General features: G+C 37.9%; 1 long non-coding RNA gene across 2 annotated transcripts in view; it reads left to right on the forward strand.

Moving 5' to 3' along the window:
• The window catches only part of LOC111925006 (uncharacterized), an 80,064-nt gene extending 69,524 nt beyond the window's left edge, over window positions 1-10,540 (forward strand). The window contains exons 3-4 of one of the 2 annotated variants that reach the window (XR_015288217.1): window positions 1,991-7,617; window positions 8,208-10,540. This is a non-coding gene — a long non-coding RNA (uncharacterized LOC111925006). Of the gene's footprint in view, window positions 1-1,990; window positions 8,188-8,207 lie in introns of those variants that run through there. The other variant, XR_002861991.2, reaches the window with a different exon arrangement.
• The last annotated feature ends 6,281 nt before the right edge of the window (window positions 10,541-16,821 follow it).

Genomic DNA, 16,821 nt, shown 5'->3' on the forward strand with positions numbered 1-16,821 from the left:
TCTTTGTAAGAATACCTGAATGCTTCTAAGCCCTTTTGCATAGATCTGAGCTGAAACTTTTCATGATTTTATACATACAGCCAAAATAAAGTTATGTAGAATTCAGTAGATAATAATGATCTAACTCTAAATCTTGCTCTGGGCAAGAAAGTATGTATCAAATAGGGAACTAAGAATTTATTTTTAGCTACAATGATGTTTTTACAGTCTAATAATCTAAAACAGTACAGAAAAGTGTAATTAATAATAGTTAAAATTTCTTTACAAACAACTTCTATCCCACCCATTTCTCAGTTGCAATGTTCACCTTTCTGATGTCCTGCTGAGTCCTACGGTCACAAGATGAGCTTTTCTCAGCTGCCACAGGGCTGGTAGTGATAATAAGTCATCAGCAACCTGAGGATTTTGGAGGAAGGAACAAAATGTTTGTGGTGGAATTTCTTCCCTTTCTGTCTCAGGTTTGTTTGTTTGTGAAAACTTTCCCAGAATATTTTCCTTTCCATTGATCCCAAATTATTTCTGACAGAAAGAGCTGCTGTTTTCCAAGCATTGATTCCCTAGGCCTGTGGGACTATTGCTGCACACGATACTTTTAAGGTACCACATCTGGAGCGATAGCACCGCACAATTGTAACAAGCTAAACCCAGCTGAGGCTGTGCCAGCCTGGATGAGACCTGAGACCTGTGGCTTTCTACCAGGAATAGCAGAAAATCATATTCACTTGGCTAGACCTATCACCACAGTGAACAGAAATTTAACTCTGACTTTCATCTGATGGGATCTGGCTCAGCTCATGCATTCCATGAGGTAAAACGGAAAGGAAACAGAACTGTACTTGTGTTTCCTGAATATAAAACAAATGATTAGATTATCAAAAGTTCAAAAGACAAATGTCAGCTTTCTTCTTTTAAACTTTCAGTATAATCAACATTGATAAGAAAAAGCACTGTTTCAGTGGTTGGAATAAAATTGAAAGTATTGAAACACAGTGATAAAACCCTATTTCTGTCTTGCTGGATGGGAGACTTGAAATTGCATAAGTTGGATAATGTGTTCACAGGTAGAATTGGGAGAATGGAGGCAGTAAAACCAAGCCAACTTCCCCAAATTCATAATACATTTTATATTTATTAATCTGGAGTTTTTTCCCAAATAGAGTTCTTGCCGTTTTTTCATTGTTATGTAAATGAGTGAAAGCTCCTTTTGAGACTGGCATCTTTCAAATGTAGAATTAGAAATGTTCCTTATTAACTTGCAGTATATAATTGATGTCACTGTATGTTTTTGTTGTTATTTCTTTGAATGAAACAATTTTAATAACTGTATTTTTCCATGTAGCAGTTTTCCTCATAGTTGCTTACTTTACTCTTTAATGCTTCTTTGTTTCCAACTCTTCTTTGAGATAAATGAAAATGGGATGAGAGTTATAAAAAAATACGTTTGAGGTGAATAGCTACATCTTTCATAAATCTGTTTTTTAATTACAAATGAGCTCAACATAGTAATGCATTTTACTTTAATTACGATTTTGATGACCTTCTTAGAGCTGAAAGCCATTTCTCTTTATTTAATGACATGCATGTGTGTGTTTCAGGAGTTCTGTTGCTAAGTGATTTCCAGGGAAGCTAGTGAAGCAAATTAATGAAGTGGCAGATAATTTTTTGTGTTGTTTTTATGGAATGGCATTACTGGACCACGAAGAGACCTGTCTCACGTTTGCAAAATCTTCAGAGTTTGAAGGTTTGAGAGAGCATATCAAGCTCAAATTCGAAAAGAACTCCCCCATCTCTTTATTTTACCACATCCAGCTTGTGTGTTTGACCATATAGTACATGAGGCTAGTGATAGATAAGTGAAATTAATTTTTTTCTTTTTACTTTAAAAGGCCCAAAGTATATTTGAATCTTGTATATCTCTGTTTCTTCTCTTTCTCTTTCTCTTGGATGATCACTCTTTTGAAATAAGCATCACCATTTCTCTTTCCTGCAGCTTTGTTTCTGAAAGAAGTTAAAGTGCACTGCATCTGACATACATAGTGCATAAATTCAGCTCGAAGATACGGAACTTGTCAACTTCAGAGTGTGTCTGCAGCAGGTGGAAGTGACACAGCACTGACTTCAGCGCACTTCTGTCACAACAATGATGGAACTTGGGCTCAGCTCCACAAACAGTTTTAAAACACTGTTTATAACAGATTTGTTCATAAGTAATCTCCTCCACAATGGCAACCCAAAAGAGTAGGATCTTAAAATGGAAATGCTTAAGCAATTCTAGAAGAAAACTGGTGTAGGATTCTTATACTGCGTCATGTTTCAGAGGGCAAAGGCAGCCATATTAACTTTGGGATCAAGGATTTTAAGTCTTCAGTTGGAAAGATAAATGATATTAATTAGTTACAAAGCACCTCTGTACCAGTGAAGTATACCATAAAGAAGAGGTAAATTATATATCCTTTTGTTGCAGGTTATATGTGGTCTTTTAAAACTGATTCTTTACAATGGTTACTGACATATTGTATCTGAAGTAAAAGGCAGCATTTTCAAGGATAACTGAGTGCAGAGAATCCAGCCTTTACCAGATTTCAATAATTAATAAAGTTCCCCGATTTTTCTTAAAGAAAATAATCAGAAGTTATTATTTTTATTTTCTTTTTAAGACAGTGAAGCCAAAATCATTGTATAAAGCACAAAAGTTAGGACATATCCTAATTTAGAAAATGAGAATTTTTCAATAGCTTTTCTTCCTCAGTCTGGCTTTCCTCTAGATCTTCTTTTTCTCACTTAATAAAATACCTCCCCCAATTGATCCTCCTGGACCAAACCCATGTTTGTATTATACATTATTAAAGTAGTGTCAGACTCATGATATAGTATGCCTGGGGCTTTGCAGCAGCATTATTTTACTTGATGTTCCTTAAAAAATACTCAAGGGATTCTAAGGCAGTATTAGCTCCTTTTACAATGCACTACATAACCTGTTTAGTTGTATGGTATTAGATTACAGAACAAAATCAAAGGTGGTGATGCTTCCTACTGTCTACTTTAGAGTTACGTTTTGTAGGCAGGCTTTTCCGTCCCCACAAGAAAGGCCTAATATTTGAGATATGGTATACATTTATTTATATTAAATTTACCAGTGGGGAAGTCCCACAGATGATGGCTAAAGAGAATAGCTTACTGTTTCCCTGTGAGAGTGGGTACCAAACCTGAAAGTTTCTGAATTACTCATGTACCTGCAGCCTCAACCTACTCCTGCTGCAACCTGCTCAAAGGGCAACATATACTAATTTTTAAATTAAATCCTGTCTCTCTTCTCAAGGATTGAAGGTAAAATATTCCCGATGTTTCTGTGTGACAGAAAAGTTTTCAGCTAGAGAGTAAGATGATACAAGAAAAGGGCATGTATTTAAATTGCAAAGATTAAATGGTGAATAAAAATGATACCACACCAGTCTGCGGGGTGATGGGTGGGTACCGTGTGCCCGGTGAGAGGACAGAGCTGTGAAAGGATTGCCTTTTTGCCTCGCTCTGTTTGCTGCAGGAGCCAGGAGGAACTCTCCCAGGGAGAAAGTAGGTCCCCTCACAAAAACAACCAAACATGCTGAAACAGAAACCTGATTTCTACTAACTTTATTCTGCTCTCTAAAGAGAACGAGAAAGACTTAAAGGTAGACACTGTGATACAAATAAACTGAAGGGCTTCAGGAAGGAGCAGGGGGAAGGTTGGTAGGTAGCCCTCAGAGGCAGAAAGACAGAATTTTCCCATGAGAAAATGGAAAGCAACTTCTGAGGTAGGGGAAAAGCCCTGAAGCAATATTCAACCAGTTCTGTACGGCTTAGACTTGCTGAATCAAGTGAAGGCAGAGTCCCACCATGCAACAATATTCTGTCCAGGCTGTTGTGCAGTCCTTTTGTTCCAAGGTTGCACTCTAACAATCCATATTTTCAGCTCAAAAGCTGCTGTGTGCTAGTTGGTATTCAAGTATGGAAAATCAAGGGCCTTTTGGTGACTCATGTCATATTCAATTTTCAGTAAATTTCAATACTGTGACTTACTAGAGATGTTTCATGTTAGGAAGACATTGCTGAAATTCATGGTTTACTTGTACTCAGTTGGTGCTGAAAGGTGCAAAACTTAAAATTATGCTAAACTTTCATGTTTGACTGCTGTCTTCATCCCTGTGTCAACCAGGGGTGAGCTGAGGAATAATGGAATATTTCCCGTGAACAAGCTACTCCTTTGAATAGCAGATGTTAGGTGCTGATTTCATATCAGACACGGAGTTTTCATCTGTCTGCTAATACTGCTAGTACTGGAAGTCAGTATAAGCAGTGATTTTTGGACTTGAGATTCCAGATCTTCTCACCTGGGAACTGAGCAGAATCAGCCTAATTACTTATCATTTGCAACAATAGTTACACAATTGGATGCTTTTCACCACTACACTTATCTGGAGCAGACTGATGTAACTGTGTCAGTTAACCTTTCCTTCTCTCCTCACACTGAAAGTTTAGCAACCCAGATTATTACATAAAAGAGTTATAATCACTTTATCAGAATATTAGGTATGATGGCCTAGGGCAAAATTTGTTAAATCACTGAATATGTCTACCATCTGATTTTTTCTGCAACAGTGTATTCTGTTCTATAATAAAACAATAAATAAAACTAGGTGGGCTTAGTTGGAGTGTTTATCAATTCTCTGCTCAGGACAGATAAACATTTTATTGAGCATATGAAGACTCATTACACCCACACATAATGAAAAAAACCTCAGGCATCGTAGCACATTACAGTTAGCACATTTTTCTGAAAGGGGAATAGATGGATGACTGGTACCTTGTACATTTCTCTCTTCACACCTTCTTCCCCAAGTCAGATTTACAGTAATGTCCATTCTGTAATAAATTTATAGTAATAGAGACATATAATCCAGTGGAAGACTGTGTATTGCTGTATTCTTCCCTAGTGTCATATGTTGAGGATTGCTACAAAAGAGCACTAAGAAGAGTGGTAGGTAAGCAAATATAAGATTGTGTTTTGTTTTAACTCTTTTGTCTCCTTTGGGAGTGTTGCATTCTTGAAAATCAGAAACTCCAATCCCTCTCTCTTTTCCTGTAACAATACCCACAGTTCAGAGAAAACTTGAAGTCCACTAGGACAGGCTCAAATATTTAATCTCAGTTTATTTTTCTCGATTTTGGCACCTCAGCAAGGTATGTCACATTATATTTAAAATACAATTTATTTTCTAGCTATGCCTTTTAAAAATGACAAAACACTTTACCAATCACTTTTGAAGTGAAGCTGCAAAAAGAATTTCTGCATTTTTTTAGCATTAAGATGATATTTCATCTGTGTAGGTTTGTTTGTCTGGGTGGGAAGGACATTTTTGTTCAGATCACCTGAGTACAAAATAAATACGTTCTGTATAATGAACAACATGAAAATTGTTATTCCTGCATCATTAACAGATTTCTTGTTTAGACATCAAAAGTGCCTTCTCTAAAATGTGAGCTCTTGTTCACATTACATTTATTCATCTGAAATGCTTGTCTTTAAAAATACACATAGGAGCCAAAGGCAAGTTTTAGAACTGTATGTTTTGAAACATTGATCTAAGCATTGTTAGTGGAAGTGTTATCTAAATCTTGTAGAAGTAATGAAAATTTCTTCAGGTGTTAAACTGCAGAATCTTCTGTCACTTTGATATCAGGGTTAGACAACAAAGTGGATTGCCTTGTCCATCAAAATATAGTAGGAGAAAATTTCACTGACTACCCAGGTAAGAGTCACAAATATACAGGAAAGTTGATGTGGAATTTATCAAATTTAAAAACAGCTGCTTACCAAAAACCCACAAAAACCTAACAAAAAAATCGACAAACCACTAAAGAAAAAGAAAAAACACACAAACCAACCAAACAAGAAAAACAGGAAAAAAGCTGGTTAAAGACAATTTTAAGTTTGCATAAATTTATTTGAGAATAATTTTAGAATTTGATAACAATATTTTTTTATAAATGAAAGAATAATGACTTTATCTAAAAAGCCACATTTATATTTATTTGATTTAATTTCCAATCACTGCCTAGACTGAGAAGAAAATAACCATATATGTTCACAGGGAGTCTAAAACAAATGTAGGAAATGTGTGGTTACAAACAGAGTTGCCTTAAGTTTTGTTCTAGAAGGTTAATCATTATCTTGAGCTTTAAGCTGAGCTATGAGAAAAATAAAAAATAGTTAGGTTGTACAGTTTTGTTTAGTAGAATGATTTCCTTAAAGGCAACACATTATTTGGCTTGAATTATTGGGTGTAAGAGTGGCCAGATGGAAAATTCAATTTACATTTTATTTTAACTGATGTATCAACTATTCCATTGACAAAGAGAGGTGTTACTTTGGTGAGTGAGAAAAATGTTATTTTCTGCTTATAGTTGCATTAAAATGTTACAGTATGTTAGAAGTTTTCACTCAAAGCCTTTTCATCACTATTGCTGTTTCCCAGACTCCTCCATTTTTAGCTGTTCCAAGAAGTGAGAGCTCTAGTAGGTGTTACTATGGCTGACATTTTGCTGCCATTTCCTCCATCCTTCCCCATATATTGATGAATGCACAGTGTATTAAAAGGGCTGCATATGTTGAGGACTTTTGTCAACCCACTTCAGGGTCTTAATTGGTTTGCTGAGGCAGTACTGATATTTCCTCAGTTTTCTTCAGTGAAACTGACAGCTTAAGAGTACAAGAGTTCAATCCCTGGCTTCCCAAATCTCTCACCCTCATTAAATCACCCCCATTTTTTCGAGAGAACAAGTTAAATATCCAAAGCCTGTGTTGATCTTCAAAGCTAAAGAGGAACTTGTACTCTGCTGTTTGAGAAAGATAGAAAAGCAGTAATTAAGCTGTGCTCTGATTCACTTGAAACCCACCCCCTAGCCCCCCGCTCCTCATTCCTCTTCTGCCTTGCTTACATCTTCCAAAGGCAAAACCCCAATGGATTCACTGGCCACCAACAAGAGCTAACATTTTCCATGGCCTTATGCTTGTCTCATAAATCTGGGACTCTAGAACTGTGGCATTGTTTCTTTTTCTAGCTGATATCACAGAAACACAGAATAGTTTGTGTTGGAGGGGACCTTAAAAATTCATCTGGTCCAATCCTCCTGCCGTGGGCAGGGACTTCTTCAACTGGATTGGGTTGCTCAGAGCCACATGAACTCTGACCTTGAATGTTTTCAGGAACTGGGCATTTCTCATTTATTTGAGCAACCTATTCCAGTGTTCCATCAACCTCAATGCAAAAATATTTCTTCCTTATATCTAGCCTGAATCAACCCTCTCTTAGTTTAAAACCATTATCCTTTGTCCTATTGCAACAGGCCCTAACAAATAGACAGGCCTTTCTATACAGACAGTTGTGGAAGGTCTTGGTGTTCTTCTATGAAAAAAGTGATTTTGGAGATGCCACCTGTTCCCTGAAAAGGTTTTGATGGTTGCAGATTCTGACATGTCTATAAGCTGAGATCTATTTTCTTTTTCCACAGGTTTCCCCCCAGTCACTATTCTTTAGAACCTTCTAAATAAACATCCATGGGCCTGAAATGATGAAACAGGTCAGCGGATTTACATTAGATAATTTTGTAATGAGGAAAAATAAAGGGGCAAGATTTAGAAAGCATAAGAGTTGGAAAAGCAACCTACTCTTTTCAATGGTATTTCATGTGCTGGTATTGAAAACTTTAGCACTCCTCTATTTCTGGCAAGAAGGCTTATATACATTCAGTGACATGGCAAACTCTTTGTTCTCCTTCTTCAAAAATCTGGCAAAGAATGAGAATTCTTTTAAACTACAAAATGTCTTATGGGAGGCTGTTTAATTTTCTTATATTAAAAAAAACCTAAATTGCCATGAAGTATTAGAAGAGCAGTATTTGAACTGGAGACTTGTTTGTATTTTATGACATAATTGTTTAATTTCCTGTGTTGTTTTATTAATGATATTTTTTCTGGCATTCTAACTTTTAAATTTTATGTGAAATGTATGTTTTATTTTGAGCAAATAAGAGTACTTTTGAAAGTCATTAAAAAAAAATAAATCTCCACTCTCACTGATGGATATTGATAATCCTGGCATGGTCAAACAGAAATTTTGGAAGCACCAGCCACAAGCTTGGCTATTTTTTTTTTTTCTTCCCTTCCACAGGGTTTAAATGAAGCTGAAAGCTGTGAGGAACACATCAAATATAGAGAAGGTTTCTGCAAAAGAGGACCTTTGAAGGGGCATCTGGGGGTTAAACTGCAGCCCCATAGGGCTAAAACTACATCTGATTACAGTTAAATAAATGCCATAGAGCAGGGAAAAAAGAAATTAGAAAGAATGTTTTGTATTACTTGCAGTTCATTCCATTTCTCCCCTTAGGCAAACAAACCATTATCTTTGGTGATGGCAAAGTCTTTGACATTATATGAAACTTTCAAATTTTACTCTAAGCCCAAGAATAACATTACTTGAAGATGTGGGAGAAAGAAATAAGAAATTGATAAAAGAAATGTTCAACTTTTAATTAAGATTAGCTGTGAACAGACAGATTAATGATTTACATTATTTTCCTCTCAATATCAGAAATCCTTTATCCAACCCCTTGATTCAGTAAAAAGTAGTTTACCATGCAGAGAAAATTCTATGTTTTCCTGCATTTCCATAGCTAATCTTTTATTATCCTATAGGCAGCTTTTACAGCCCAGAGCATTAAATTTTATCTACTGAGGAAGTTTTAAATGGGCATCGATAATGGGCACTCTCCCTCCCTCCTTCCCTTTTTCTCCTCATAGTCAGAAAACACAGTGAGCAGCTAAACTATGTCTAAACAGCCCAAAATAAATTCAGTTACATTTCTCCAAGCTGCATACTTTGTTACAGTTCAAAATATGATATTAATATGACAATCCTGTAATTCTGGTTTGCATTTTTTTGAATTTCGGACACTTTGCTCTGGCTTCTCATAGGCATCTCCAAAATGTTTTCATCTAATTTTTCTTCTATTTCATATTCTTATTTTGGGACATTTGTGATTTCCATTCCACATGTTGTAATGAATTATTCTGTTCAATAATCAAGATGTTCCAAGTGACAAACAGGGTGCTAGTGCACTGTTATACAACAGAGAGTGATCTTGCAGGCTACATGTATCCAGAATGGCCTACCTTCACTACTGTGACGTGCTGAGAACATTTGTAAGTGAATCCATGTTGTTCACTTCCCATTTCCCTCAGTATTTGTTCATGGAAAGTTATTGCACCTAATCTGTATTGCTGGGGTTGTAGCCCAGTAAGATTACTGGAATATTGCTGTGGGTTCCAGGCCCAAAGAGACTAAACCTCCTTCTAAGAAGAGTCACAGCATCTTGCAGTTGTTACCATATGGTTCAATTGACTGAATGAAAGAATTTAATTCCAACAAAGAAGGGGGCAGAATCTGAGTTAACTATAATCATTCCAGTTATAAAAATAAAGAGGTGGTTTAATGATCAGTAGCATTAAATCTCAACAAACAAAACTGTTTGGAATGAGGAAATGAGGAACCAAAATGAAAACATTGTTCTGTTACCAGGAGTAGCAGAACTGCTATAAACAACTGTCAAAGAAAACTCATCCTGGTAACTGCATGTATTTATGGTCTTCATCTGCTTTGCTCTCCCTCACATAAAACAAAACAAAAAAACAAAACCAAAAAAAACAAAACCAAAAAACCCCCACATTGATTAAAGAAAAACAGATAAACAAAATAGGAATTATCTAAGTTTTGAATTACCTTCCATATATATGACCAATCAGATTTTTATTTTCCTCATTGCACCCTCATTGGTCTTAAAATTGTGACACTGTTATATAGGAATTAGTTACTTGTCTTCTCTGTTTATGTGGTACCCTTTCTTTGTATATAAGTTAGTGAATTAGAAGAGCAGGAACCAATAATCCTGTGGATTGGTGTCTTGATTAGGATGCCAAATCATTAAGACAGTTTAGAGATCTGGGATAATAATGGCAAAGTCTGTTAATGTCTACCCTACAGATCATCAGAACATAGATGAAATTAGAAGTTTAAGATCTCAAAGATTACTTTGTTTTATGAGAGCATCATATTGGAGAGAGCAGTTTCAGTGTCCTAAAGCTGCCTTTTTGCATCTAGGATATTTTTAATTTGGGAATCAGCAGGTTAGGGCACTATCAGTTTTGTTTCTGACCTACCCATATCTTCTCTTTACAAGCTTTTCAAATGACAGTCTAGCTGGTATGACCATTTTACCATACAATACTCTCAAAATAGCATAGCACTGTCTCTCATTTCATATCCTGTCAAGATGCTTAGCCAGTGACTGAACTGCACCAAATGTGAAATTGTCACTTGTAAAGTCTTCTCTAAATTGACATAACTGTACTGGTCAAATCTGTGACAGTACATTTTCCCCCAAAATTCACTGGCATCCTTTCATCCTGATGTCATCACCTCATCAATGTTCCTGACAGTAAGGACCGCCCTCCATTAAATAGTAAATTAAATAGTTATCTAAGTCATGTTTAATAATGAAATATATAATATTTCATAGTGTATTGGTTTTGCATGGCCTGTTTTTTCGTAGCAGGGGTGCCACAAAGTTGGCTCCTGTGAAAAGCTGCTGGAAGCTTCCACCACGTCCAGCAGAGCCAACCCCTGATGGCTCTGAAGGTGGACATGCTGCTGGCCAAAGCTGGGCTAATGAGAGAGGTTGGTGATGTATTTAAGAAGAAAATCAAAATAAAATCATACAGTTTTTGCTTCTAGCCTGAGAAGAGTAGGAGGTGAGAACATGTGAGGGAAACAACATGGAGACACCAAGGTCCCTGGAGAAGGAGGGGCAGGAGCTGCTCCAGGTGCTGGAGCCGAGATTACCCTGCAGGCCGTGGTGAGGCTGTGGTGCAGCAGCTGTGCCCTGCAGCCCCTGGGGACCCATGGGGAATGCAGAGATCCACCCACAGCCTGTGGGGATCCATGGGGGATGCAGAGATCCACCCACAGCCCCTGGGGATCCATGGGGGATGCAGAGATCCACCCACAGCCCTTGGGGATCCATGGGGGATGCAGAGATCCACCCACAGCCCATGGGGATCCATGGAGAATGCAGAGATCCACCCACAGCCTGTGGGGATCCATGGGGGATGCAGAGATCCACCCACAGCCTGTGGGGATCCATGGGGGATGCAGAGATCCACCCACAGCCTGTGGGGATCCATGGGGAATGCAGAGATCCACCCACAGCCTGTGGGGATCCATGGGGGATGCAGAGATCCATACCCAGCCTGTGGGGATCCATGGGGGATGCAGAGATCCATGCCCAGCCCGTGGGGATCCATGGGGGATGCAGAGATCTACCCACAGCCTGTGGGGATCCATGGGGGATGCAGAGATCCACCCACAGCCTGTGGGGATCCATGGGGGATGCAGAGATCCATACCCAGCCTGTGGGGATCCATGGGGGATGCAGAGATCCATGCCCAGCCCGTGGGGATCCATGGGGGATGCAGAGATCTACCCACAGCCTGTGGGGATCCATGGGGGATGCAGAGATCCACCCACAGCCTGTGGGGATCCATGGGGGATGCAGAGATCCATGCCCAGCCTGTGGGGATCCATGGGGGATGCAGAGATCCACCCACAGCCTGTGGGGATCCATGGGGGATGCAGAGATCCACCCACAGCCCTGAGGGAAGTGCCCATGCCAGAGCAGGTGGATGCCTGGAGGAGGCTGTGATCCAGTGGAAGACCCAATGGAGAGAGAGGGCCCTGCTTCCAGGCTGGAGCAGCCTGTCCATGGAGGGCTGCACCCAGTGGGAAGAGAGACCCACACCACAGCAGTTTTGGAGGATTTTTGTGCCCATGGGGGGAGTTCACTTTGCAGCAGGTGCAGTTTGGCTGCTGCTCGTGAGAGTGGAGCTGTGCTGGGGAAGTTCTTGGAGAACAGGGATCCCATGGCCTCACAGGGGAAGGACTCTTCTCCCAGAGCCATGTAAGAAAATCTCAGTGACGAACTCACCAAATCTCCCTGAGCTGACGGTGGGAATGAGAAAGGGGCTAGGGGGAAAAAGTATTTTAAGGACTTATTTTACTTTTCATTATTCTTTGATTCTGATAGTAAAAAATTTCACTTTGCAACCCAAAGCAGAGCCTGTTTTGCCCTCAAAGTGTTTACTTCCAGTCTTTATCTGAACTCAGGAACCCTTTGTTAACTTTTTCCCTTTTCCCTTCTCTGCCCAGCCGTGGCAGACTCTTGTGGGCATCTGGCCTTGGGCTAGTGCCAAACCGTGACTCATAGTGATAGGTTTGTGTAATCTTGCTTGATACTCCTTCCCATATTTTGGCTATTTAAATAATCTTTTCCATTAGGATTGTCCCCCTGTACTTATGCTCTATTATTCCTCCAATGTTCAGCAGAACAAGTTTAAAAGGCAGAGTAGTAATACACATCTTACTTACAACAGCATGCATTTTTAGACTGGCCCACTGCAGCTGCCCTTTCTCTGAAACAAGGAATATACATTTCTGCCATGTTAATGAATAATATTGTCCAGCTCTCTTAGTTTGAAGCTGAAAAGCAACTGCAGGATGAACAGACCATGCACCTACAGGACAAGGGTCACGTCTGGATGACAGGCAGCTAGGAAACAATTGACTGCTTTAGGGCTAAGTGATCTCAATATTTATTATAGGCTTTTCTTAAACATTTCCATAATTTTAAAGACTGTGTTTTTGAGTCCCAGAAGATACAGCTATTTTTGCCAGACAGCACAAACAGAAATGTACACATACATGAATTATAGTGTATAAAGTAGAGAAAAAGGACATGTGTTCTTGAATTTAGCTTTTCCATAGGAATAATCTCTCCAATTCTACGTTTTTTAAACAGTTGTCGAAATTAAACATTACTGGACTATCACATCTTTCAGAGTCTAGTATTTGCCTTTCACATTACTAAGAAAATGAATGAGACTTCTAAGGAACATAATATTTTCAAGCTTTTTAAAAAAATCAGACTTCACTGTAATTTATTTAACTATAAAAAGAGGACAGAAAAAAAACCTCCCAACTTTCCTCATAATTTTTCTTTAAAACAGTTAGCTTAACATACACTAGATTTAAGGCTAGTATGATCTTTATTACTTTTTAAATGGAACTTCTCAGAGTTATTTGTCTTTGAAACAAATCAAGAAGAAGACCATATGCACCACTGCAGACTATCTCAAAATACAGCTTCATAAGCTCTTATTTCAGTTGAGAGGGGATAAAGAGAACCATTTATTTTCATAATGGCTCTATTAGGGCAGACCATGCCTCTGCCTAGAAATGCCCTGTTAGCAAAGCTGTCATCCAACAATGATCTCTGGGAAGGTGAATGAATATAGCACAGACTGTTCCTGCATTCATTTTAGAATAGTCAATAACTTCCCCCATGTCTCTACTATTTCACAAAGCATCATAACTCCTTAAGGTTTATTTTTTGTTTAGTAATAATGCCCTCTCATGGACCACAATTCGATCCACAGTGAAAACTTGCCTAAGCAGAGAATTATACACTAGAGAAATATTTACAAGATCTATTGTAATTTCTGCTGCAAGCAGTCTACGGAGTCATTTTTCACACTACTGTGTGAATTTGATATACAGAATTTCTTCCACTGCCCCTGGTCATACTTCTGGGTCATATATGGCTGTTCAAGACACTAATGGTATAAGATCAAGGAGATCCAGTTTCAGAAGTACATTCTTTGTTGGACACCTGGGAACAGGAAGTACTAAGAATAATAAGCTGGACATCTACTATGAAAAGGTATTCCTTGGGAACGTTTAGAGCCTAAGGAGTTTCTAGAGAGGATAATCTTTAAATAAGAACTCACGCCTCACTGAAGTCAGTGTGTCCTTTGAGCTAGAGACCACATTTTGTATGTCCTGGTTCACTACCAGAAAATAAATTTAGGACGGACCTTTCATTTTTAAGACTAAAAAAAGCCCACAAAAAACAAAACAAAAAAAACCCCAGCACCACTTGGGAATAGGATTACAGAAATTTAACATTATTTCACATTATCTTAAATATAATTCTCAGTTCCCATTAGAATAATTGGCCATGTGTGTTTCAAATACAACATGCATATTTGGATTTGATTTCACAAGACAGGAAGGAAGAAAAACTGATTTCATTTGGAAATCAGCCCGGATAGAGGGCATGGAAATTTTGTTTCCAAAGCACAAGAGAAATACTGCCATTGTATTTTGAAATAAAAAAAGAAAAATTTGAATCAAAGCCAATTGTAATGATTTATTTGACATTGATCAGGGTGAATGCAGGAGAATATGATATGGTAAATTATGATGAGATACAGATCATTTACTTCAAAGTATCAATAGAAAAGTCTGAAGAAAAAAGTGAGACATTGCTGGGATTATGATGAGATATTAATGTTGGTTTAGAATGTGATATCAAGGAGCATTTTGTGATGTGAAATATCCTTTTTTAATTCTGTTATCAATAAAAGCTGATAAAGTTTATGAGGTGCTACCTTTAAGATTAAACTTTTCTTTCACTAGTGGAAAAATATTTACATTGTGATACAATTCAGAAATCTTGTGATTTTTTTTATATCTTTTCAGGCATAACTCCACATTTTGCAATTGTTTAGATAAGAAACTGAAGAAAAATTTTATGTTTTACAATAAATACACTAATTGTGCAATTTTTGAGAATTGAAACTAATTACAAAAGGGTCCTGTAGAACACTGGATTTTAAATCAATTGCTTAATCTTAGGCCTATGATATGGCTCTCTGATTTGTTTAAAAAAAATAAGAAAAAAGGGAGCTTGAAGGAGTTGAAGCAGCACTAGGGAGAAGACTCACCCATACACTACTGCTATGTGGCACTGTACTATTATGATTTGGGTGCTCTCATCATGACAGCTGAACTGATGTAGGAGGAATTTAAAGTCATGGCTCTGAAGGACACTAGGTCAAACCCAACGTCACTATTAATGGACTTTTTTCTATGCCATCAATGCATTAGTCCTCACACCCTCAGTTCTTCCCTCAAGACTGGAAGATAAACACTTACCACATTCATCACCCTCTCCTGTCTCAAGGAGCTGACAATAAGGATTCCAGATCAGATGTCAGTTCAGATTCTAGTTCTTAGTATAATAAACAATTATAATTGGTAAGGGTTATAAAAATTTCTGGTTTGGAACTCTGTAAGTTCTGAAAACAATGAGAAACCAATCCATAAACACTAACAACTTCCAAATTTTTCAGAAGATTGCCTTTCTCTGAGTATAATCAGTATTTTGTCTCTTCGGGTATGCTAGTGTTATTTATTAGAGAACACCACCCATTACACTTAACTCAGTGGCAGGAGTAAAAATCTCTTCCTCCCTTTTTGTTCTTTGTGGCACATTTTCTTGGGTGAAACATCCATCTATCTACTTATTCTTGTTACTAACACACTTGGAACAAAATACAAAAGAGGAATAAATGCATGGAGGTAATTACCACTCCTGATTAAGCACTGACAAGAGTAATCCTGGCATGTACTTAGGTTTGTCACTTTCAGGTGACAGTAGGTAAAAAACTTCAAATTGCTCTTTCAGGGATAAAAAGCAGCAAAGCCTTTTTGTGCATCTGGCCTGAAGACAGACACTTGAGCTGACACTGTGGCAGACTGTAAGTGGGCATAAGATATTCTTCCACCAGACAAAGTGACATTAATATTGTGCCTTGCCATGAGTTATCATGGCTACAAGCCATTAGTTCCAATTAAAATAATGATTTTCTCTTTCAGGATGCAATGCCAGACTTTGTATCAGGTCAGTGATTAATGCGTATTCCTTTTGTGCCTTTAATGGTGAAATATAAACAGGGTAGGCTAATCATCCATCTTCTTTATAACTGACAGTTTTAAGTAGGACAAGCACACACTGGATGCAGACGTTCACCTAGGTATAGTGACTGTTTAGTGAGCACAGTCATTTGTCTCAAATTCAACCTGGGGCTCAAAGCCACAAGTTCCAAGAGGTACCAGCTCCTAGTGCTGATTATATGCAAAGTATTGCATTTTTTTGGTAAAAACAGGATACCTTTTTTTCTGTCTCTGTGATTTTCTGAGTAGAAATTTTCTCTTTTTTTCATTTTATTTCATTGGAGAGATCTTCAGTACATTTTACAACAATTTATTCCAAACAATTAATCTAGAAGAACTGAAACAAAGTGTCATGCTATCACAGTTCTATTGCATGTTGACTGTGCCATGGTGTTAACTGCCTGTACTTATTTTCGTTCAAGGCATACACAAGATAATGAGATTTACACGGCTCTAACAAAAGAGGGTTAAACAAACTCCTTAATGTTTGCTGTGGGCTACAAGCACAGAAACAATTATTAAATATTAGTATTAGTTTGAAAGTGACAGAAACAGTATATTTATAAATGCCATGACACAGAGAGATGATTCATCATAACTACAAGTCATGCAGCTCACAATGCAGGCTTCAAATAATCTCTTGTACCTACCCCTCTGAATTTCACGCAAAATAAATTTATGAGGCTAGAATTTTTCAAGGTATTATGTTCTTGGAGAATTTCAGTCTTATGTTTGGAATTTTCTTGCTGTTTTTGCCTGCAGTCAGCTACCGAAGGCCATAGGGTGTTGTGGCCCAGGAAGCTGCTCTAGCATTTGCGTAATAGTATTATTTGCTTTGCTTTATACATACACATATTGACTATCCATGCCCTGGAAC

The sequence above is a fragment of the Cyanistes caeruleus genome, chromosome 1, assembly GCF_971803275.1.
Source record: "Cyanistes caeruleus chromosome 1, bCyaCae1.hap1.1, whole genome shotgun sequence".
NCBI classification, from domain to species: Eukaryota; Metazoa; Chordata; class Aves; order Passeriformes; family Paridae; genus Cyanistes; species Cyanistes caeruleus.